Here is a 22,502-nt window from a genome sequence, read left to right on the forward strand (position 1 = left end):
AGCAGTGTTCCTCAAATGACTTATTTGACCCCTGAACCCTTCTCATATCCTGGCTGCCTACCGTTTCTTGATTCCATTTTGGGAAGTTTTCTAACAAGTGATCTCTAGCTAAGGTTCTTCCTTACCCTGCCCCCAAAATTTGAGCCATTGCATGCATGCGTGTGTGTGTGTGTGTGTGTGTGTGTGTGTGTGTGTGTGTGTAATATTGGCTGCCAAGCACCCCAGCCCTTAGCTTTCATGGAATTTCCTCATAGACTTGGGGGTTGTGGGGAGGAGAAGAACTGTCTCCCTTTTCTTCAGAGGTCAGTAGGAGCAGGATACTCAAGGACATGTGACCTAGTTTAGGACCAAGAACCCAGAGAGGTGGATCCACCCAAACATCCAGGGGTTACAGAGGGGTCATTTGGAGAGACTGTGCCCACAGGCATGAATGGACATTTGTTGTGGCATTCAGCATGGAGTCTCTGCGTTCAGTGTCAGCGACCCAGGGGTCCAGCTACCAAGGATTCCCAGGTGCCTGGGTGTTCTAGGACTCACTTTGATTCTTCCATGGATACTGGGGTTTCCATGGATACTGGGGGTTCAGTGGGTTTCCATTCCGATCAGGCTGAATTGTTACTGCTGTTTGTAATAGGGATCCTGACTGAATAGAGGTGCTCAAGAAACATTAGTTGGATGGTGCTGGGGCACGGCTGGGTTGGTTTCGTGTTTGTCTCACGTGCACAAAGCTCCGGGTTTGATGCCCCAACACTTCAGCAGCTGGACTTGGTGATGCACACCTGTAATCCCAGCACCCAGGAGATGAGGGCAGGAGGGTCAGAGTTCAAGGTTTGGGTCAACCTGGTTGTCGTGGTTTGAATATGCTTGGCTCAGGGAGTGTCGTTATTTGGAGGTGTGGCCTTATTAGAATAGATGTATCACTGTAGGCATGGGCTTTAAGACCCTCATCCTAGCTGCCTGGAAGTCAGTCTTCTCCCAGCAGCCTTCAGATGAAGATGTAGAACCCTCAGCTCTGCCTGCACCCTGTCTGCCTGGATGCTGCCATGCTCCCACCTTGATGATAATGGACTCAACCTCTGAACCTGTAAGCCAGCCCCAATTAAACCTTGTCCTTATAAGAGTTGCCTTGGTCATGGCGTCTATTCACAGCAGTAAACCCTAACTAAGACACTGGTCTACACTACACTCTCAGGTTTTTTGGTTGAATGAATCTGAATAGCCAATTTTGGCACCAAGTTTGTGCCCACTGCCCTATTTTGTCAATGACAGTCCTAGTTTTCTGGCCCCACTGATAACTGAGTATTGGCCCTGTGAGGGGTGCATCATAGATCCCAACTCAATCTGTCTCTGCACACCCCTACGTCGGATATGGGGGAGACTGGCCCGGGCCAGAGTGAGTCTGCCAAAGAGCTGTGGGAACACAGGAGAGTCCCAGCAGGAGACTCTGGAGCTGGGAGTTAGAAGGAGGTGGGTGTGAGTGAGCACAAGATACCCTAGATTAGAGCGCAAGCTAAGCCTCTGGATGCAGGAAAGCCTGGGAATGCTGGCTTAGTGTGAGTGCAACAAGAGGAGAGGCCCCAGAGGCCGCACTGAAGAGAATGGGATTTAGTCCACTGGCCATGGGAAGCCACAGAAATTTTCAGTAGGTGAGGTCAAGGGCAATTTGGTGCATAGGGAAACCCATGGCTTTGAACTGACATCCAGATGGTGCTGTGTATAAACTACAGCTTGGGAAAGTCACATGAACTTTCCAGGCCTTAATATCTTCTTTGAAAAATGGATACAGAGCTGGGGGGTGGTGATATAAGCCTTTAATCTTAGCATTTGCAAGGGAGAGCAGACAGATCTCTGTGAGTTCAAGGTTAGCCTGGTGTACAGAACAAGTTCCAGGACATCTGGGATTATATAGTGAGACCCTGCCTCAAACAAACAAACAAAATAGATATAGGACGAGAGTGTGCCTCAGTGGTAGAACAGAGCCCCTGATTAGTCTCACACACAGATATGCGAAAGAAAGAAAAAGACAGACAGAAATAAAGAAAGAAGAAAAGAGAATAAAACTCCAATATTTGTTGCAAAGAGTTAAGACACTGCATGATATAAAGTATCTTGGTATAAGACACTGGATGATATAAAGTACCCAGTATGGCAGCTGGTAAGGTGGCCCTGCAGGTAAGAGTGCCGGCCACCAAGCCTGACAGTCTCAGTTCCAACCCTGCCTGGAATCCACATGGTAGGAGGAGATAACTGAGTTCTGCGAGTTGTCCTTTGACCTCTTAGCGCATACCAAATAGATAGACATAAATAAACAACCTGGCTTATGCAGGCATCTCATGGAGGATGTGTTGTCATGACTGAGATCCCTGGGCTAGGCCACCAAAGCCCCGTCACTGGCTGCATTTCTGGAGACCACAGTCTGCACCTTTTATGATGTCCTTATTCTCCAGTTGCTGGACCAGAGAACATGTCAGGGGACTCTGAACCAGCTGGGTGGTGGAGTTCTACAGCTGCGGTGGAGGAAGGAATAGAGAGGTGTGACTGTTGGCAGGGAGGCGAGCGTCCGAGGGATTCAGGCAGAGAGTGAGGTCTGACCCTGGGGAAATCCAGGATTCACCTTTTGGCAGCCTTTCAGTGGAGAGGAAGAGGGAGGCTCCAGAGAGCCAGGGGTTCTTGTCTTGTGTGAACTAAGAGAGAAAACAGTCTTTCTTTTGGGACTTCTTAACTAGAAAGGCTCAGTGAACGTTTACATGAAACACCACGAAGATAGGTGTGAAGAGACTGGGTAGGTTGGGCCAGTTCATTCTTGGGGTTGATGTACACAGAATGTAAACTTAAGATACGGGCAGGTTTTGAAATGGGCTGACTGCCTGTGGAGATGATAAGGTTCCTGTTGGTGAAGGTCACGGTATGAGTAGATGACGGGCAGCTGTGAGGAAAGAAGCTAGAACAAATTAACCCAAGAGTTGCCTGGAGAGTGTATCTGTCAGCTTCGGCTGTGTAAGAAGCACACGACCTCAACAATATATATCAGGAGATATTTATGGCTCATAGGCCCGGAGTGACTTAGCTTGGCTAAATGGCACTTTTGACTTCAGATGGGGCCTTTCTAGGTCTGCTGCTGGCTCGGTTGTTGGTGGATCTAGACTATTTTGGCTAGGATGATGGCATGGCCACTTACCTTGCATCTTGCAGGGGAAGCTAAGCTGGTGGTCTTGGCAGGGTTAGAAGCAGGGCGTCCACAGATATGAAGACCTCCGAAGGTCTTGACTCAGAGCTAGTACCTAGTTATCTCTGTTGCAGCTTGTTGGGCCGGGCAGAACACAAAAGGGGAGCATACAGATGCCACCTTGTAAGTGGGAAAAGCCATGGAGTCAGATGACAAAGGCTGTGGACAGGGAAGGGTAAGGAATTAGGGTCAATAGCGCAATCTATTATGAATGGTGGTGGTTAAACTCTCAGCCTGAGCGCTGTGTAGACCTAAGTTCTGTCTGTTTTCCTCTGGGACCTTTGTAAGACTTGAAGTGAGCCTGAATGGTTTGGGAGTGTTTTCCCAGATGATTGTTAAAATTCTCTTAATATACATTTTTTTAAGATTTATTTATTTTATGTGAGTACACTGTAACTATCTTCAGACACACAAGAAGAGAGAATTGGATCCATTACAGATGGTTGTGAGCCACCATGTGGGTGCTGGGAATTGAACTCAGGACCTCTGGAAGAGCAGTCGGTGCCCTTAACCACTGAGCCATCCCTCCAGCCCCCTACATTTTGTTTTTAAATAGCATTTTGCTTACTTACTTGTTTGCGTGTGTGTGTGTGTGTGTGTGTGTGTGTGTGCGTGTGTGCACATGTGATGTGTGGACACGCATGTCTGTCATGACACACTTGTAAGGTCGGAGGACAACTTTCAGGGGTCAGTTCTCTTCCCTCTACTATGTGGGCCCCGGGATCGAGTTCAGGTGGTCAAGTGCCTTTGCGTCTTTTAAACATGGAACGCCTCATGATTTGCAGGTCACTCTTGCACAGGGGCCACGCTGATCTCTGTGCTGTTTCAGTCTTCTTATATGTACTGCCAATGCCAGCACCGAACAGGCTAACTTTAATTTGCTCTTCTGTGCTTATTTATCTGCTTTTGGAATGAAAATAACACCAAAATTTTCCCTTTACTGAAAAAAAGATTCAAAACCAGAAAATCTAGTTCCGTACCCCAATTACTACCGTCTACCCAAGCTCCCTATTACTCCCTGCTTCCCTGCTCGGGTTGTCACATGGGATCTTCAGGCTGCTGAGGCCCACAACCTGAGACCTACTGGTGCTTCTTTGGGTCAAATCCAAAAGTAGAAATACATTAGAGCTGTTCACGCACACCCAAGCCCCATGGATTCCTTATCAACGGGTAGTAACAAGGTTAGACAAGGAAGCAAAGTTAGGTGTTCAAGACCTGAGCCCGGGGCTGGGGATTTAGCTCAGTGGTAGAGCGCTTACCTAGGAAGAGCAAGGCCCTGGGTTCGGTCCCCAGCTCCGAAAAAAAAAAAAAAGACCTGAGCCCGTACATCATTCTTACCCTACTCAAACTCACTGTCCTCCAGCCTGCCCTTCACGAGTCTCAGCCTGCTGCGATGAGCAGGAAAGAACAGTGTAGAATTTTTGCCTCAGTCACCTCTACCGCAGTGGACTCTACTCTAGCATTCTCAGGAGGGTTCCGTCTGAGACCTACTTAAAAACCACAGGGACATCAGAGTGATACCGTTCTTGCTTTATACTCTGATCTCCCCTGAGATCACTGTCAGTATTCTTTCATATCTCAAGACTAAGTTTTGCGTAGCTCAGGTTGGCCTCGAACTCTCCGTGTATTTGAGGATGACCATGCACTCCTAATCTCTCAAATGCCTCTGCCTCTCAAATGCAGGGGTTACGGGTGCGAGCTCCATGCTTGGCAACCAGTATTTCTTACTGTTCTTTAAACCTGGTAATACCTGCTGTCGAAAGGAAACTCATGGGGCTGGAGAGGTGGCTCAGTGGTTAAGAACGCTGGCTGTTCTTCCAAAGGACCTGAGTTCAATTCCCAACAACCACATGGTGGCTCACAACCATCTGTAATGGGATCTGATGCCCTCTTCTGGTGTGTCTGAAGACAGCTACAGTGTACTCATACATGTAAAATGAATAATTTGTTTTTTAAAGAAGAAAGAAAAGAGCGCTTATTGCTCTAACAGAGGAGCAGGATTTGGTTTTCAGCTCCAACATTGGGGTGCCCACAACTGTTGTAATTTCAGCTCCAGGGAATTCAGTGCTGTCTTCTGGACTCCATAAGCACCTGTAATTATGCGCACATACCTCTAAACACACACCCCTTTAATTAAGAATAAAGTAATGCGAGTGGGAGGAGCTGGAGAGATGACTTGGCAGTTAAGAATACTTGCTGCTCTTACAAGGACCCAAGTTCCATTCCCAGCTCCCACTCAGTCATCTGTAACTCTAGTTCTAGGGTTTAGTGCAAAATTCTGTCTGACCTTCAAAGAGGACCTAATACAAACACTCTTCAAACTATTCCACAAAATAGAAACAGAAGGAACACTACCCAATTCCTTCTATGAAGCCACAATTACTCTTATACTTAAAACATACAAAGACCCAACAAAGAAAGAGAACTTCAGACCAATTTCCCTTATGAATATTGACGCAAAGATACTCAATAAAATTCTTGCTAACCGAATCCAAGAGCACATCAAAACAATCATCCATCATGATCAAGTAGGCTTCATCCCAGGGATGCAGGGATGGTTTGCAATATACAGCAAACAAGTAGCCAACATCAATTTAAATGGAGAAAAACTTGAAGCAATCCCACTAAAGTCAGGGACTAGACAAGGCTGCCCACTCTCTCCCTTCCTACTCAATATAGTACTCAAAGACCTAGCCAGAGCAATCAGACTCTGAAAGGAGGTCAAAAGGCTACAAATTGGAAAGGAAGAAGTCAAAATATCACTATTTGTAGATGATATGATAGTATACTTAAGTGACCCTAAAAATTCTACCAGAGAACTCCTAATCCTGATAAACAACTTCACCAAAGTGGCTGGATAAAGATTAACCCAAACAAATCAGTAGCCTTCCTTTACTCAAAGGGTAAACAGGGTGAGAAAGAAATTAGGGAAATGACACCCTTCACAATGGTCACAAATAACATAAAATACATTGGTGTGACTCTAACCAAGCAAGTTAAAGGTCTGTATGACAAGAACATCAAGTCTCTGAAGAAAGAAGTTAAAGGAGATCTCAGAAGATGGAAAGATCTCCCATTCTCATGGATTGGCAAGACTGATATAGTAAAAATGGCCGTCTTGCCGAAAGCAATCTACAGATTCAATGCAATCCCCATCAAAATTCCAACTCAACTCTTCATAGAGTTAGAAAGAGCAATTTGCAAATTTATTTGGAATAACAACAACAACAACAACAAAAGAAGCAGGATAGCAAAAACTATTCTCAACAATAAAAGAACTTCTGCACGAATCACCATCCGTGACCTCGAGCTGTCTTACAGAGCAATAGTGATAAAAACTGCATGGTAATTGTAGAGAGATAGGGAGGTAGAATGGAACGGAAGACCCAAAAATAAACCCACACACCTATGGTCACTGGAGGACACCAGACAAACACATGCTGTATAGACATATATGTAGGTAAAAATACCACTCGGTCTCTTAAAGTAAAAATAAACAATATTTTTAAATAAAGTAATTAAACATTTTGAGTAATTTTTCTCAATTTTTGTCAGCTTGTTTTTTGTTTTTTGTTTTTTTGAGTGAGTAATAATATTAGGGCTCTTCTTCATCTGTCTGTGTCATGTCCTAACCACCCCTGCTCCCAACCTCCACACCCACCACATGGCCGGCAGGACCTGTCTGCTTTCATACAGTCACCCTACTCTCCCTTGCTTTTGGTTTCTACCCCTGAGATCCCTGCTTGGTTTCCCAGGTGGGGAAAGACTCCCTGGGAACAAAGGGCTGAAGGCAGCTGAGTGAGAAGAATCAGAGCCTGGCACAGCCAAGGGCCAGTGCACTCAGAGACCGAGGCTCCCCAGGTCCCAGTGGGGCTGCCCCACATGGGTCTGCACCTGTTGGACCAAGTGTGGGCTCATAAAAGCTCATTTGCTTCTACATCCAACTGACAGCCACTAAAGGCCAACACGATCCAGGTTCTGCTGTGGGTCCTGGGAATGGCAGTGTTGGGGAAGGGTAAGCTGGATCCTGTTTCTGCTGATCTGAAATTAATTTCCAGCTGAGGTGGGCAGACACCAGGCCATGTGTAAGTTCAAATTGCCATCACACTAAAGGCCAGGCCTCTCAACTGGGGGATTTCCTCGAGAGTTCAAAGTTGGATTGATGGCACGCAGCACAGGTGAGAAGTCACCTTCCAGGGCTCCCTTGGGGGCCGTGTTGGCTGCCCACATGGAGAGCTCAACCCACAGCTAGACCGCAGGAGGCCAGGCCTCTTTGGACTGGATTCTCAGGCCAGGACCTTAGGGACAGGAAGCAGGTGTGTAGTTGGATAAGGACAGAACAAAAATAGAGCTTCAGACAGTGAGGGAAGATGAGTGAGGGCCTGGAATCAGACAGAGGGTGGGGAGGTTTGCTTAGTTTGAAAGCAAGGGGTTCAGGCTAGATACACCAGGCCCAGAGAACGGTCCATGGAATAGATCTCAAACCAGCTCTCACTTAAGACCCGTGGTTCCTGTGGAACACTGTGTGTGGTGGTGGATTTTTGGCTATGTTTTCAGTACTGAGGATTGAGCCTTATACACAGTGAATTTTCTACCACAATGCTACATTTACAGAGACGTTCAGTATTTCTTGCTTTGAGATAGGTAAGTTTCCCAGTCTGGCCTTGAACTCATCCTACAACCCAGCCAGGCCTTGAACTTGTAATCCTCCTTAGTACCTGAGATTGTAGGACAGCACCACTAGATGGACCCATAGAAGCGAGTCTTTTCAAGTTTCTCTTGCTATTTAACTGTGTCTTATTATTGTGTGTGATGTCAGGGGTTGGGGGAAGGCATGCTTGTGCCACAGCACAAGTATGGAGGTCAAAGGACAACCTTGTGGAGCTGCTTCTCTCCTCTCTCCTGGTGGGATCTGAGGATCAAACTCAAGCCATGGAGCTTGTGCAGCAAGTTCTTTACTCACGGAGCCATCTTGTCAGCCCTGGGAATCGGTTCTGATGTCAGCCCAGGAGGTGGATGCTCAGAGAAATGTGTGGAGGGCAGATTTTGAAGCAGCATCCCGTGTTGGGATGGGTCCCTAGCGTCTGTGGCACTTACAGAGTGGGCGGGTGGTACAGGGATGCACTGAGGGGCTGGGGTGGAACTGCCCATGGCGGGCACAAGCTTCAGCACCTGTCTCTCTGTGAGCGGCTAGGAAGAGATTGAGTCAGTCTTCTCCTCCTTCTCAATGTCCCCTATCCTTGCCTCTCCTCACTGCCCACACCTGGGCTTTGTGACTCCCTCCCCCATTCCAGTACGTACAGTACACCCATCACTGGTGGCACACACCAGAGCCCCAAACCCCAGCTTCTGCTAGAAACCTCCGGCAGTCTGGGTGCCCACTCTCTTCTGCCCCCAAAGACTTGAAAGCAACAGTTTGCCCTGTGAATTTGGCTGTTAGAGTTGCTCTGGATTTGTGCAGAGACACACAGGAGTGGTCTCAGTGGGACACTCTTAGTGCTTGCGTGCCCAGCCACAGTGCTTGCTGGTAGCCACTGGGCCTCTAGTTTACCTGGAAGTCCCCTACTTAGAGAGAGACATGGCAAAGGGGGATTGCACACTGAGTTCATGTCTTCTGGACATTATAGTAACACCTCCCCTCAGGGTCTGGGGACACAGCTTAGTTGCTAGAATGCTTGCCTAGCATGCTAAGGCCCTCAGTTTGTTTCTAGCACCACATACGTTGGGCATGGGTATATGCACTGAAGGGGTGGAGGCAGGAAGATTAAGAATGATCCAGGTTATCTTAGTCACAAAGGCAATTTGAGACCAGCCTGGGCTAAACGAGACCCGTCTCAGAAATAAAGTACTTTTCCCCAGAGCTGTTGGAAGGCAGAGGGGACCCAAAGGCTATGGCTGCTTTCTGGACAAGGTCAGAACTGACAATGACAGTGAACTTAATATCTCATTGCTGTATGGCTGTGAATGGGTCGTGTAGTTTCTCTGAACAGGTTTCTTCAAAGACCGTGGACAGCAATCTTTATTTCTCATTTTCTCCAGAACACAGAGAGGAAGTGTGTGTGTGGGGGGGAGGAGGGGCAGAGCAGGTGCCCAATAGAGCATCCCAGCTCCCAAGCCCGCTGTGTTGCTGAGTTCTGCAGTCCCATTCGGCAAGCCTGGGGTCTTCTTCTCAGTGAAAAGAGAACTTGGGTTTGAACTCTCTGTTACATTACCCAGACTTCCAGAACTGGCAGGCTGGTCTGAGTGACCCCCAAGGTCAACCTGACTCAGTCCAGGAATGCAGCCCTAGCCGCTAGCCTTCGGGCCTGGCCCTTTGTGCTTATCAGCACCATATTTGATCAGGATGGGTACCAGCCACCCCTGCCCCCTCAGAAAACAAGAAAACATGTTTTGTCAGTAGCAGGGTGGAGTGGGGTGGCCTCTCTGGCTCCCGGTTCCCCCCCAGACCCCCCCTCACAGTGGGCCTACCAGTGGGGCAGGCAGCCTGTTATTGTTGGAATGGAGGGCTGGCTCTCTGGCCGCATGTTTCCTCCAGCTGTCCAAGCAGGGAGAGCTGGGGAGGAAACCCTCAGTCCTGTCCATGGGCCTCAGACAAACCCTCTGTCACAACAAGGGAACAATGGCTTGGATGGGCTGGGGGTTGGATGGAAGGGTAGCCCCTCTGTTCTCTGTTTCCACCATCTAGAGACAGGTTGCAGGGGTGAGAGGAGGGACCACTCTCCCCTTGCCTCCCCCATCCCGTGTCTTGTTTTCCACCATGTCGGGCACACTGTCTCCCATCTCAGGGGCCAAGGAAAACAGCAGCCTCAGGAAGCATGTCTGGTCTGGGGTTCTGCAGCCCTGAGTAGCAGCAGGGCTGGGGGAGGGGACTAGAGAGGGCCTGGTACAGCAGGGCTCCAATCTGCACAGAATTGGGAACCCAGCAGTCACCGGTCTGTGTCCCCTTGAAAACCTTGAGGACTTTGTCCTCCTGTGTCTCTGTGTCTTCAGTCCTAGCATGTGGCCAAGACTGGAACAGGTGTCTGGAACAACTTGTTGAATACATCAGGGAGAGGTCAAACAGAAGGGGCATCTTCTAGCTCTGCTGACTGGCAACTGTGTGACTTTCAGCAGGTCACGACGTAGCCTGTCTAAACCTTTCTCATCTACAGACTACACACTTTATCGAACTGTTGCTCAAGCGAAATGTTTTTGGGCATCTTAACCTTGTCTTGGGGGGTAGACAGTGCCATAATTCCAACAGCTTTTTAACTAGGATCAGTACACAGTTGTGAGTGTTGGTAGGGTTAGTCAGTGTGTATTTTGGACCAAGTAGCCACATTACTTCCGAGGAATTTCTCTATAGATTTTCCTGTTGTCTTTGAGGCGGGGCTTCAAGTTGCCTAGGCTAACCCCAAACTTGATTTGTAGAAGAGGACGACCTTGAACGTTTTAAAATCTCTTCTACTACTCCTAAGGCCTGAAGTTCATATTCGTGGGTGCAAAAAGGAGGGGTGAGTGTTTGTTAATGGTGTTGTAGCTGGGAAATGCTTCTCTGCCTGCTCCCGACTTTTGCGTGACAAGCAGACATACATCCTGTCAGCTCTGAGGATCCTTGGGAATAAGGAAGATAGTTTGGTGTCTTAGATGCTCATGTGTGTCAGAAGCTGTATGGGCTAGAGAGGGAGCCAAATAAATACTTATTCCCTAGCTCTGTCTACCCGGGAATACCATGGGGAACATATTCTTACACTATCTTAGAGATGGTGACATCGAGCTATAGAGGCAGATTCACATGGCCAATGTCACAGAACTGGGAATTCTTATTTTATTTAAAAAATTTTTGGGGGTTGGGGATTTAGCTCAGTGGTAGAGCGCTTGCCTAGGAAGCGCAAGGCCCTGGGTTCGGTCCCCAGCTCCGAAAAAAAGAACCAAAAAAAAATTTTTTTTTAATTTTATTTTACATATGTGTCTTAGTTAGGATTTTATTGCTGTGAAGAGACACCATGACCAAGGCACATTTTCTAAAGGAAAGCCTTTAATTGGGGCTGGCTTACAGTTTCAGGGGTTCAGTCCATTATCATCATGGCAGGAAGCATGGCAGCATTCAGGCAGATGTGGTGCTAGGGGAGCCTAGAGGTCTAATCTTGATAGAAAAGCAACCAGGAGAGACTATTCCTCAGAGGGTAGAGCTGGGGCATTAGGAGCCCTCAAAGTCCAACCCCTCAGTGGTGCAGTTTCTCCAACAAGGCCACACCTATTCCAACAAGGGCACACCTCCTAATAGTAGCACTCCCATGGGCCACGCACATTCAAACCACCACAATATGTGTATGTGTATACCACATGTGTATGGATTCCCACAGAGGTCAAAAGAGGACATCAGATCCCCTGGAATTGGAGTTACATTCTGTTGTAAGTTGCCTGACATGGGTATTAGGAACTGAACTTGAGTTCTTTGTCCCAATCGCTTCTCGGCCTTTTGGCTAAGATCAAGTAGAGTTCTTTTCCCATAAACAAGCCTTGGCTCAGAAGGGTAGCAGGAAGTAAATAAAGATGAAGGTTCACTCACAAGGCCAGCGATGGGAAGAGAAGTGTTGGAACACGGGTCTGGCATGCAGTAGATCTTTAGGGACTACAGCTCAGAGAAGACAGAGAGCGGTACTGTAGGCGAGCGTGCTTGTGTGCCTGTTGGGACAGTTATACCAACACTAAAAACTCAGACCTTGTCACAGTGGATCGAAGCACAGAGAGATTGTATGCTACTCAGTCCCAATGGCTACATCATCTATGCACAACTCTTATACCCAAGGCTCAGGGATCACTGTGGTAGAGGGGGCCAAAAGAAGTCTGCTGTGAGAGAGCCACGCCCATGAGGTCTTATCAACATGGCTGCCTAAAGAAGGCCCAAAATGGATGATACCTACAGTCATGTTAACACGGAAGGGCGAGAGTTCACACAGCTTCAACCTTAGACAACGAATTACAGGCAACCCATGAATGCTGAAAGTGGGAGGAACAGTCTTCCCCAGGGAAGAACCTCCAGTCAGCCAGTCCTGAAATCATGCAGGTAACATCATATGGACTGAGGTTTTATTGATAGATTTAGATGTGTGTGTGTGTGTGTGTGTGTGTGTGTGTGTGTGTGTGTGTTGTAAAACACAATGATTAAAGAAAAGGGGGCTATGGATTTGCAGCTTCAAAGAATGGATTTGAGAGAGCAATGGGAAAAGAAAAAGGAAAAAGTGCAGAAAGGAAAAGGGGGGAAATTACATAATTATGTTCATTTTTTAAAGTTATTATTATTAAAAAAATCAGCTGTGCAACACCCCATGGCCTAACATGATGTAGGTTTGGTTTTGGCTTGTTTCTCTGCTGAGTTCCTCAATCCTCCCCTAACTCTTCCCAAGCTCAGTCCAATGCTTGGCTGTGGGTCTCTTCATCTGTCTAGGTCAGCTGCTGGGTGGAGCCTCTCAGAGGACAGTTAAGCCAGGCTCTTGACTGTGAATCCAGGCATATAGATACAAACATAGACTGAGTCTCCATGGTAGTTGAAGGAAGAAGGCAGGCCTGCAATGTGTCCCTATTGATCCTCTGAGGATTGCTTCCACCCCATACCATCCCCCCAGCAAATGATAGGGGTGACCACTGCATTCATTTATGTCTGCGTCACACAGGGCACCTGTGCATCCAGGCCAGCAGTGACAAATCCGGCTGTCAACAGTGTCTTCCCATGTTGTATCATTGTGACAAAGCTTTGATCAACAATGAGGCATCAAAGGCTCCCAGGGTGTCCCCGAGAATCCACAACCCCTGCAGTCACAGTAGAAGTTGCTTCCTCCATCCAGATGTACATCACCATGGAGACATGATTGGCTGGTACATCATCAAAGTTGAGTTCACAGTGGTCTCCAAGGAATCCAGGTTCACAGTCACAGAAGTAAGCCCCAAGAGCACGCTGACATATGATTCCATGTAGACATGACTGGGATCCACTCGTATCAATTTCCAGCTCAGAGTTCACACCAGAATACTCTTGAGGGCAGACATGGGTATCTCCTCCTATCTAATGGAGGCATACAGACCCATGCATGCAGGGATCAGAAACACTTTCATCCTCTTCCAAGTCACAATGCCTGCCTTGGTATCCAGGCACACAGAAGCAAGAATAGCCGCTGGTTCTTCTTGACAAAATCCAAGAAACAACTTTGTAGAATCCGATTTCCTGATGGTTCCTTGATCTTGATCATTGTGGAATCTGTTCTTCTGTGTAAATTTCTCATGGTTGGGATTATTTTTTCCTGCTTCTTTGCATGTATGGTGAGCTGTTGGTTTTTGTTGTTGTTTGTTCATTTGTTTTTAAGTCAAATGTTTGTCATTATAAGTTGAGATTTGGAGGTTTAAGAAATGTTGGAATTGTGAACCACCCAGTTGAGTTACTTGGAATAAAAAAGTCTTTTATATGTTTTCACTCTCTCCCTTTGTCCTGGTTAGTTTTTTTAATTTGCATAATTTTTAAATTTACGTCAATGTGTATGTGAGTGTGAGTGAGTGTGTGTGTGTGTGTGTGTGTGTGTGTGTGTGTGTGTAATTGTTTGTCTGTATGTGTACCACATGTGTTCGGTGCCTTCAGAGACCAGAAGAGATCATTAGAGTCTCTAAATTGGTGTTACAGACAGTTGTGATCTGCCCAACCATCTGTGGGTGCGGGGAACTGAACCCTGCTCTCTGAGAGAGCGGCAAGTGCTCTTAGCCTGGAGTCATCTCTCCAGCCCCACCCCACCCGTTAGCTTTTACTGTCAACTTGATACCTACAGTTACCCGAGAAGACAGAATCGCAACTTAATAATTGCCTTGATCACATTGGCCTGTGGCCATGTCTCTGTGAGACTCTTGGCTGATGATTGGTGTGTGTGTGTGTGTGTGTGTGTGTGTGTGTGTGTGTGTGTGTGTAGGGGATGTTCGTTCTACTCTGGGACTCTGGGTGGCCCCATCCTTAGGAAGGTAGGCCTGGGCTGACTAAGAAAGCCGGCTCAGCCACAGTGAGCTAGTGAGCATTCATTCCTCTCTGGTTCCTACCTTGTGTTCCAGGCCTGCTGACCTTCCCCTAACGACAGATTGTGACTTAAACAAGCCCTCTACTCCTTGAGCTGCTTTTGGTCATGGTGTTCATCACAGCAAAAGAGACCAAACTAGAATATCTTTCAGCCATGGTATATGACATCCAGACTTGTCTTAACTGGAGGGTCTATAAACCCTCCATAGTCGTCCCACTTACAGGCAAGGCGAAGGCTGCTTTCTGAAATGCTCCTACTCTGGTCATCTGACCCAAGCTACCTTCTTGCCTGGCTTTATCGTCACAGTATTGTGTGGTTACATCACTAAGTCTCAACCAAGACTTTGACTTTTCCATGGTTCCCTTGATATTGTGACATTTTCCACAGTGACTGCCATCTTTGGGGGTGGCGGCTGTGGGCCTTCTTTTCAGCACGGGCCTTCTTTTCAGCACCGTCCTTCCTATAGGCTGAATTCTCTCCCATTCCTACTTCAGAACCACTTTTTACACTGGGCAGCATCTTCTAAACCTTCCTCTTCCTCTTCTTTCTACCCCTCCTCCCCCACTTCCCCCTCCCCCTCCTTCCCCTCTTCTATTACAGGGTCAAAAATTGGCTGAGATCCTGTCAGAAGGTTCCCCGGGAGCGTGTGCTGTTAGCCTCACATCAAAGGATGCTCTGGTCTGAGCTGACTTAAAACTCTCTATGTAGCTAAGGATGACCTTGAACTGCAGTCAGTTCCTCCTGGCTTCACCTCCTGAGTGCTGGGGTTATAAGCTTGCCATGAAGCTCAGTTACACAGCCCTGGGGATTGAGCCTCGGGCCTCCTGCGCGCTCGGCAAGCACTCTACTGACTGAACTCCCGTCAGCGATTGGTTTTGGTTTTGTTGTGTGCATCCAGGGCATCCTTTGGTGTAAGGCTAACAGCTCGGTGTCATGTGATACTCTCATGGGCGGTTCGTCGAATCCCCAGGTCTCTGGGATTCCCACTCTGGACTGTGAGGACATGAACTATGCCTGGCCCCCTCGGGCTCCAGGATTTGTTCAGCTTGAATCTTTCGAGAGTTTTCCCATCTAGTCATGGAATTCCATCCCCTACAGGAAATGATCGTTATTTAGCTATGTGATCAGGGAGCCTATGACAATATCTAAGTTACTTTTCTATTGGTGATAAGACACTGTGGCCAAGGCAACTTTAAAGAAAATGTTTCCTGGGGCTCATGGTCCCAGCAGGTTAGAGTCTATGATCATCGTGTTGGACAGAATGGTAGCAGACAGGCATGGCACTGGGGCAGTGACTGAGAGCTTATATACTAACCTACAACCATGAAGCCGAGAGAAAGCTCACTGGGAATGGCTTAGGCTTTTGGCATCGCTCACCCCTAGTGACACACGTCCTCCTAATCCTTCCCAAATAGTTGCCAAGTGCCAGGACATACGAGCCCATGGGGACCATCCTCACTTAACCAGTACAATCTCTGGAATCATGTGTATGTATGTATGTATGTATGTATGTATGTATGTATTCATTTGTATGTGTGTGCGGCTCCATCTCCTGTGCCACTCACTATGTGCCAGAAAAGCTAAACATTTTCTTTTCTAAACTTCCTGCTTTAAGTAATTGTTTTAAAGATTTATTTAATATCATGTGTGCAGATGTTTTTGCTGCGTGTGTATCGGTGCATCATGTGTGTGCCCAAGGCCCACAGAGGTTAAAATAGGGCATGGGATCCCCTGGAACTGGGGTTAGAGCCAGTTATGAGCTGCCAAGTGAACACTGGGAATGTAACCTTGGGACTTGTGGAAGAGCCACCAGTGCTCGCTCTAACTGCTGAGTGTTCTCTCTCTCTCTCTCTCTCTCTCTCTCTCTCTCACCCCAGGCATTTTCAAACCGCAACTTTGAGCTCTTTCAATTCCACAGCAGAGCCCGTTGGTCTCCATTTGGGTCTTTCCATGCTCAGCAGACTGGGATTATTTTTCTTTTCTTTTCTTTTCTTTTTTCTTTCTTTCTTTCTTTCTTTTTTTTTTTTTTTTTTTTTTTTTGGTTTTTTTTCCGGAGCTGGGGACCGAACCCAGGGCCTTGTGCTTCCTAGGCAAGCGCTCTACCACTGAGCTAAATCCCCAACCCTGGGATTATTTTTATATAGTAAAATGGCAAGATGGCGGAGCCAGGTCAAGGATCAGACCTCTCTTTGCCTGCTGTCCAATGTCTGAAAGGAGCCACTTTATATATCTTATCTGGAGAGGAGTTTTATAGTAGTTAGTTGTTTGTGAGTTAAAGCACAAGCCTCCATCAGTTTTATATTCCAGTAACTCCTCTAACTTTTATACTTGATTTAGTTCTCTCTGTGAAAGTTCAACTCTGTGTTCCTTACCAGTGTCGTTTTCAGTGGTGATTCTGGGGTTTGAACCCGCGACCTTGCACTTACTAAGTGATGCTCTACCACTGAGCTACTAGCTTTGTTAAAATTTTTTTTTGGTTTATTCTAATAATTTTAACCATGCTGCTGGTTCATAGCTATGGCTTTTTCCACCACAGGGTAACACCCTATCCCACCCCTCCAAACAACCAGGGGCCAAGGAGAGAAACCACCTGTTCCTTGAGTCTGAGGATTAGCTGGAACAGCTGCGATGAGCAATCTCCGGCATCATGGCTGAACACTGTGTAAGCCTGTCTCCCTCTCCCTGCAGATCTGTAGTCAGCTCCACTTCGGGAAGAGTCTTTGCAAGACTGCAGAGGTGAGGGAGGACAAACTGGGGCTCCTGAGGGGGTTCCCTCCCTTTTTAAATTTAATTTTAGTTTTTGGGACAGCGTCTTGCTATATAGCCTCAAACTCACGGCATTACCACATCCGCCTCCTCGGCGCTGGATTACAGGTGCGCATGCACGACCTGCGCATTCAGGGCAGCAGCTCTCAAGCGGTGAGTTGCGACCCTAACAGGGGGTGGCATATCAGATATCCTGCGATATTCACATAACAGTAGCAAAATTATGGTTATGTAGTAGCAACAAAATAATTTTGTAGATGGGGCCACCGCAACACGAGGAACTGTATTAAAGGGCTGCAGCATCAGGGAGGGTGAGGGCCATTGCTCTAGAGGCTTCTCAATGGCTTAGTCTAGGAGTGACTCTTGGTCACTTTCCCTCCATGCCTTTGGCCTTGAGTGTTCCCGCATCGGAATTCAAGTGTGTAACAGGCTAGGTGTGAGGCTCACCACTTTAATCCCAACGCTCTGATCAGTAGCAGGTGGATCTCTGAGTTTGAAGAAAATCTGGTCTACATAGGGAGTTCTGAGACATCCGGGCTACACATGGAGTCCCTGTCTCAAAAAACAAAAACAAAAAACCAAAAGCGAACGAAAACCAGTGTGACAGTACAATCAAGCAGAGTGTGGTACACGTTTGTAACCCTAGTACTCCAGAGGCAGAGGCAGAAGGATCAGGAGGTCTAGGCCGTCCTCACATGATAGAGTGTTCCAGGGAAGTCTTGGCTACATGAGACCTTGTCAAAAAACAAAAACCCAACCCAACCAAACCCAACCAAACCAAACAAAACCCAGAAAAGCACAAAATAACCCTCGAATATTCCAGCACATGGGAGGCAGAAGCTGACTGTCTCTGTGAGTTCAAGGCCAGCCTGGGCTACACTGTTTTACATAAAAGCAGGAGGATTCAGGGGTCCTGTCACCAGCCGTGGTGCTGTTACATAAATGCCCCTTCTCTTTTTCTGGATCTCTTTTTCCCTACCTCAGCATTCACTTTTACATCAGTCTTCATTTCTAAAACTCCAGTGCATCTGATAATCCTGTTTTTGTCTCCTATGAAGTTATTTCCGGGGCTGAAGAGATGGTTATTGCTGGCCCTGTCCTGCTTTGTTCCCGGAGTCTGTAGTCCCCGGATGGACATCATACCCTTGTCCTCTCTCTACCCTCTCTGTGCCTTTGCACTTCCTGGATAGTCTTGGTGGCTGCACAGGTTGGCTGAACAGAAGCCATGGTCACACCGAGTTGCTAAGAACGGTATCATCTTCGGTTTTTAGGAGATCTGCCTTGTCTTCCAACTTATTTTAGGACCACTTCTCCGGCAGGAAGGGGCTCAGATGTCTCTGTGACAACTGCCACCCCAGGGACAATAATTCTCTCGTATGGGATGACTCCCTGTCTGCCACCCCTGCCTACCCCTACCTCTTCTGATTTTCTCTCCTGGGTCCCTGGTCTGTGCTTCCTGCACTGTTTCAAAGTTCAGTCCATGCTGGCTGGGGATGGAGTGGGGCTCATCCATCCTCCCCTTCTCTGTCTTCTGCAAACCCAAGCTCACAGCCATCATTCTTTTTTTTTTTAATTTTTAAAAAAATATTTATTATATATAGGTACACTGTCGCTGTCTTCAGATACACCAGAAGAGGGCATCAGATCTCATTACAGATGGTTGTGAGCCACCATGTGGTTGCTGGGAATTGAACTCAGGACCTCTGGAAGAGCAGCCAGTGCTCTTAACCACTGACCCATCTCTCCAGCCCCACAGCCATCATTCTTTTGCAAAGGTTTCTCCCGGGCTCTGTCAGAATCTCTGAGTTCAATTCACCTAAATTCTGCCAACTTTAATGAACCCACGTTCTTGGTTCACAAAATATTGCCATTTGTAGGGATTGACTGGAGCATTTAAGGTTCATAGTAGGGACCTGAGGGAATTCGTGGATCAGAAAACAAGGCCTGGACACCTAGGGCATCAATGTTTTGGTTTGCAGACTTCTTTCAGTGACTTTGAGATGCTGAGAACCCTGAGGTAGTTGCATTTTTGGAGGCTCGTGGCATAGCGAACAGGAAAGAATCAGTAGAGATGCAAAAGGGCTTCCATGTTTACAGTAGCATGTGGGCTAGACAAGAACCGAGGGCCTAAGGGTTGGGGATTTGGCTCAGTGGTAGAGCACTTGCCTAGCAAGCGCAAGGCCCTGGGTTCGGTCCCCAGCTCCGGAAAAAAAAAAAAAAAAAAAAAGAACCGAAGGCCTTACAGATGCCAGGCAAGAGCTCTATCACTAAGCTATAGCCTGAACCCCGTGGAATTCTTTTTTCTTAATTAATTAAAGGTTTTATTTAGTTTTTAAATTGTGTGCTTGTGCACATGCATTGTGTGCAGTGTCCAAAGAGGTCGGAAGGGGGCTCAAATCTTCTGGAGCTGATGTGAAAGTCACAAGGGAGTTGCGAGGTGCCCGACGCACATGCTGGGAACCAAACCTGGGGCCTCTCTTGACCACTGAGCCATCGCTTCAGCTCTTGAATGCTTTAAAAAAAAAACATACGTGCTAAACCGGGCCTGGTGGCATATACCTATCATCCTAGCACTCGAGAGGCAGGCAGGAGGATCATAAGTTCAAGGTCATCCTTGGCTACATTGCTGGGGCAATGCGAGGCTCTGTCTCGACTAACAAATACCTCATACGTACTGAGACCTAAGTATGCGCAATGCCACTGGGAAATGATGCCAAGAGTTCTGCTGGGGCTGTGGCTGTGGCTGGGGCTGGGGCTGTGGCTATGTGGGTAGAGGGTTCTCAGTCGAGAGTATCCTCTACTCTAGGCTGGTCTCTGAGAAACTCTGCGGTTATTTTCTCTGACCTTCTGGAGGCCTCTGAGCACACATTGGTCTTATTTGGCAGAGAACAGCCAACATGGGCCAAGGCTGCTCTCCTCAGGGTTAGAATCTGGCTTTTTGTGCCACCATGTTAGTGTGGTCCTTGGGCAGCCCCACTGGGGAAGCTTTATGAGCCTTGCACTGGGTTTGGTTTCCTGTCTCTGGCCCTCGCTCTGCCTCCTGGGATTCATCCTCTGGCCTCTCGAGAGTTCCTGTTTCTGGTTTTAGAGATTCCCTGGGTCATGGCCAAACTTGGCTAATTGAGGTTCCTGAACTTAGCACATAGCCCAGTTACCCGGGTCCCTACAATCTCGGCTCTCTTACAGTTTGCTCTTCTGCTCCCCAATCTATGAAGTGATGTGGAACAAAGGATCAAGGGTTTACTCTTTGTGTGTGTGTGTGTGTGTGTGTGTGTGTGTGTGTGTGTGTGTGTGTGTTTTGTTTTCATGACATGGTTTCTCTGTGTAGCTCTGACTCTCCTGGAACTCCCTTTGTAGACCAGGCTGGCCTCGAACTCACAGAGATACACCTGATTCTGCCTCTTGAGTGCTGGGATTCAAGGTCTCTGCCACCGATGACCAGTGTTTTACTCTTCTTATTTCATTTATAGGTCCCTTGATTCTGGGGATCAAACCCAGAGACCTGCACATGCTAGGTGGGTTCTCTGCCAGTAAAGCGACATTGCCAGCTCCTTTAGTCTTTTAGAAATAGGTATTTTCCCGTCAATAAAGATCTACGTCAGTGTGTTGCTGCATACCTAGACTTTCAGCAGTTACCAGGTTACGACAGGAGGATTTTGAATTCAAGGCCATATTGAATGACATATTGAGATTCTATCTCAAAAGACAAAACCAGGGCTGGGGATGTAGATTCTCGAACATTGGTGGAGTGCCTTCCTGGCATCTGGATTCCATTCTCAAAACCACATAAACTGGAGCTGATGGTCTACACTTGATCCTGGCACCCCAGAGGCATAGGCAGAAGGATCAGAAATTCAGAGTCATCCTGAGTGAGTTGGGGACCAGCCTGAAATACATGAGACCATTTTTGTTATTATTTATTTATTTATTTTTGAGTCAGAGTTTTTCTATGTAGCTCTGACTGTCTTGGAACTCACTCTGTAGACCAGGCTGGCCTCGAACTCAGAGATCCACCTGCCTCTGCCTCCCTAGTACTGGGATTAAAGGTGTGCACCACCATCCAGCCTCTTTTAACTGTTTTCCTTTGAGACAAGGTCTTTCTAAGTTGCCTAAGCTGGTCTTTTTTTTTTTTTTATCGTGTCAAGCCAGGAGAGGAGGTGGGGGGGCAGAGAGAGAGAGAGAGAGAGAGAGAGAGAGAGAGAGAGAGGAAGAGCAGAAGAGAGAGGAAGGTTTTTTTTTTTTGTTTTGTTTTGTTTTTTGCCTAAGCTGGTCTTGAAGTTACTATTCTCCTCCCTCAGCCTCTAGAACAACCAGCATGACAGTCCTGCCCTGCAGGCCCCAATAAATCTCATTACATTTAATAAAGGTCTATTTCCTGAATTTTTTCAGAAAATTTAGCTTACTATAAAATGAAACCTTTGCCTAACTGAAGATCACAACAAAATTAATGTCTCTTACATTTTACTTTAGGCATATGATCCATTTTGAGGTTGTTTTGGGTGAGGGCACATGACATGTGACATTTGATTTTTGTTTTTTGAGATAGGTCTCATGTAGCTCAGGCTGGTTTCAAATTCACTGGGTAGCTGAGCGTGGTCTTGAACTTCTGATCCTCCTCCTTCTACCTCTCAAGTGCTGGGAGGACAGGCCTGTGCCACTATGCTTGGTTTTCGGCCATCCTGTGGGTGGAGTCCTGGGCTTCACGCATGCTAGGAAGGTGCTCTACCCATGAGCGGACCCCAGACCCTTGTTTGTTTTTACGCTATTTCTCCTAAGATATATACTCCTGTCTTCTGCCCTTGTCCAAGTCATTGTAGCCTCATCTATGAATCTCTTCCTCCCAAGTGTTGGAATTAAAGGTGTGCATCAGTGCAGCCTGGTTGAGACCCTGTCTTAAACACAAAAGTGTGTGTGCGCGCATGAGCCACCCCCTGCCCCGCACTCCTTTCTGCCCCCTCCTCCAGGAAGAGCAACCCTTGGAGACCTCTACCATGCAGACTAAGAACCCAGCACCATCCCCACCAGAGATGCCACGTGAGTGAATGGAGATCCTGGGATTCCTCAGATACAGGGTAAATCTGACTTAGCAAAGGGAGGTTGAGCTCATGCTTTGCCAGACAGGGTCCAGATTCAAGAGGACAGCTCTTGTCAGTAGAAACTTTAAGCTGATGTGAGGGTGGTGACACCTAATAACTACAGGTGTTGTCACTTTTACTGCTCAAATTTCAGGTTTCAGCATCCCATGACGAATGGCAGGTTACTTGTGGAAGCCTCCCGGGGTTTTAGCTGGAAACTAGCTGAGGCCCTAGTTTCAGAACCTCCCCCAGGGTAGGCACAGAAGTCAAGGAACAGCTTCATGTAGGACTTTAGCTGAACCTGAACAAAACAAGGATATATGGTGTGTGGAGATAAGGCCGCCTAGACTCCCATTCCAATAGGCCTGTTATTTGTTCTGGAGTTTTAAATGAGTCAGA

General features: G+C 47.3%; 1 non-coding gene across 1 annotated transcript; it reads right to left on the reverse strand.

Moving 5' to 3' along the window:
- Window positions 1–3,982: 3,982 nt before the first annotated feature.
- On the reverse strand, window positions 3,983–4,085 carry Rnu6-260 (RNA, U6 small nuclear 260). Its single transcript, XR_005505320.1, has one exon. It is a non-coding gene; the product is annotated as a U6 spliceosomal RNA (small nuclear RNA).
- Window positions 4,086–22,502: the final 18,417 nt, after the last annotated feature.

The sequence above is a fragment of the Rattus norvegicus genome, chromosome 5, assembly GCF_036323735.1.
Source record: "Rattus norvegicus strain BN/NHsdMcwi chromosome 5, GRCr8, whole genome shotgun sequence".
NCBI classification, from domain to species: Eukaryota; Metazoa; Chordata; class Mammalia; order Rodentia; family Muridae; genus Rattus; species Rattus norvegicus.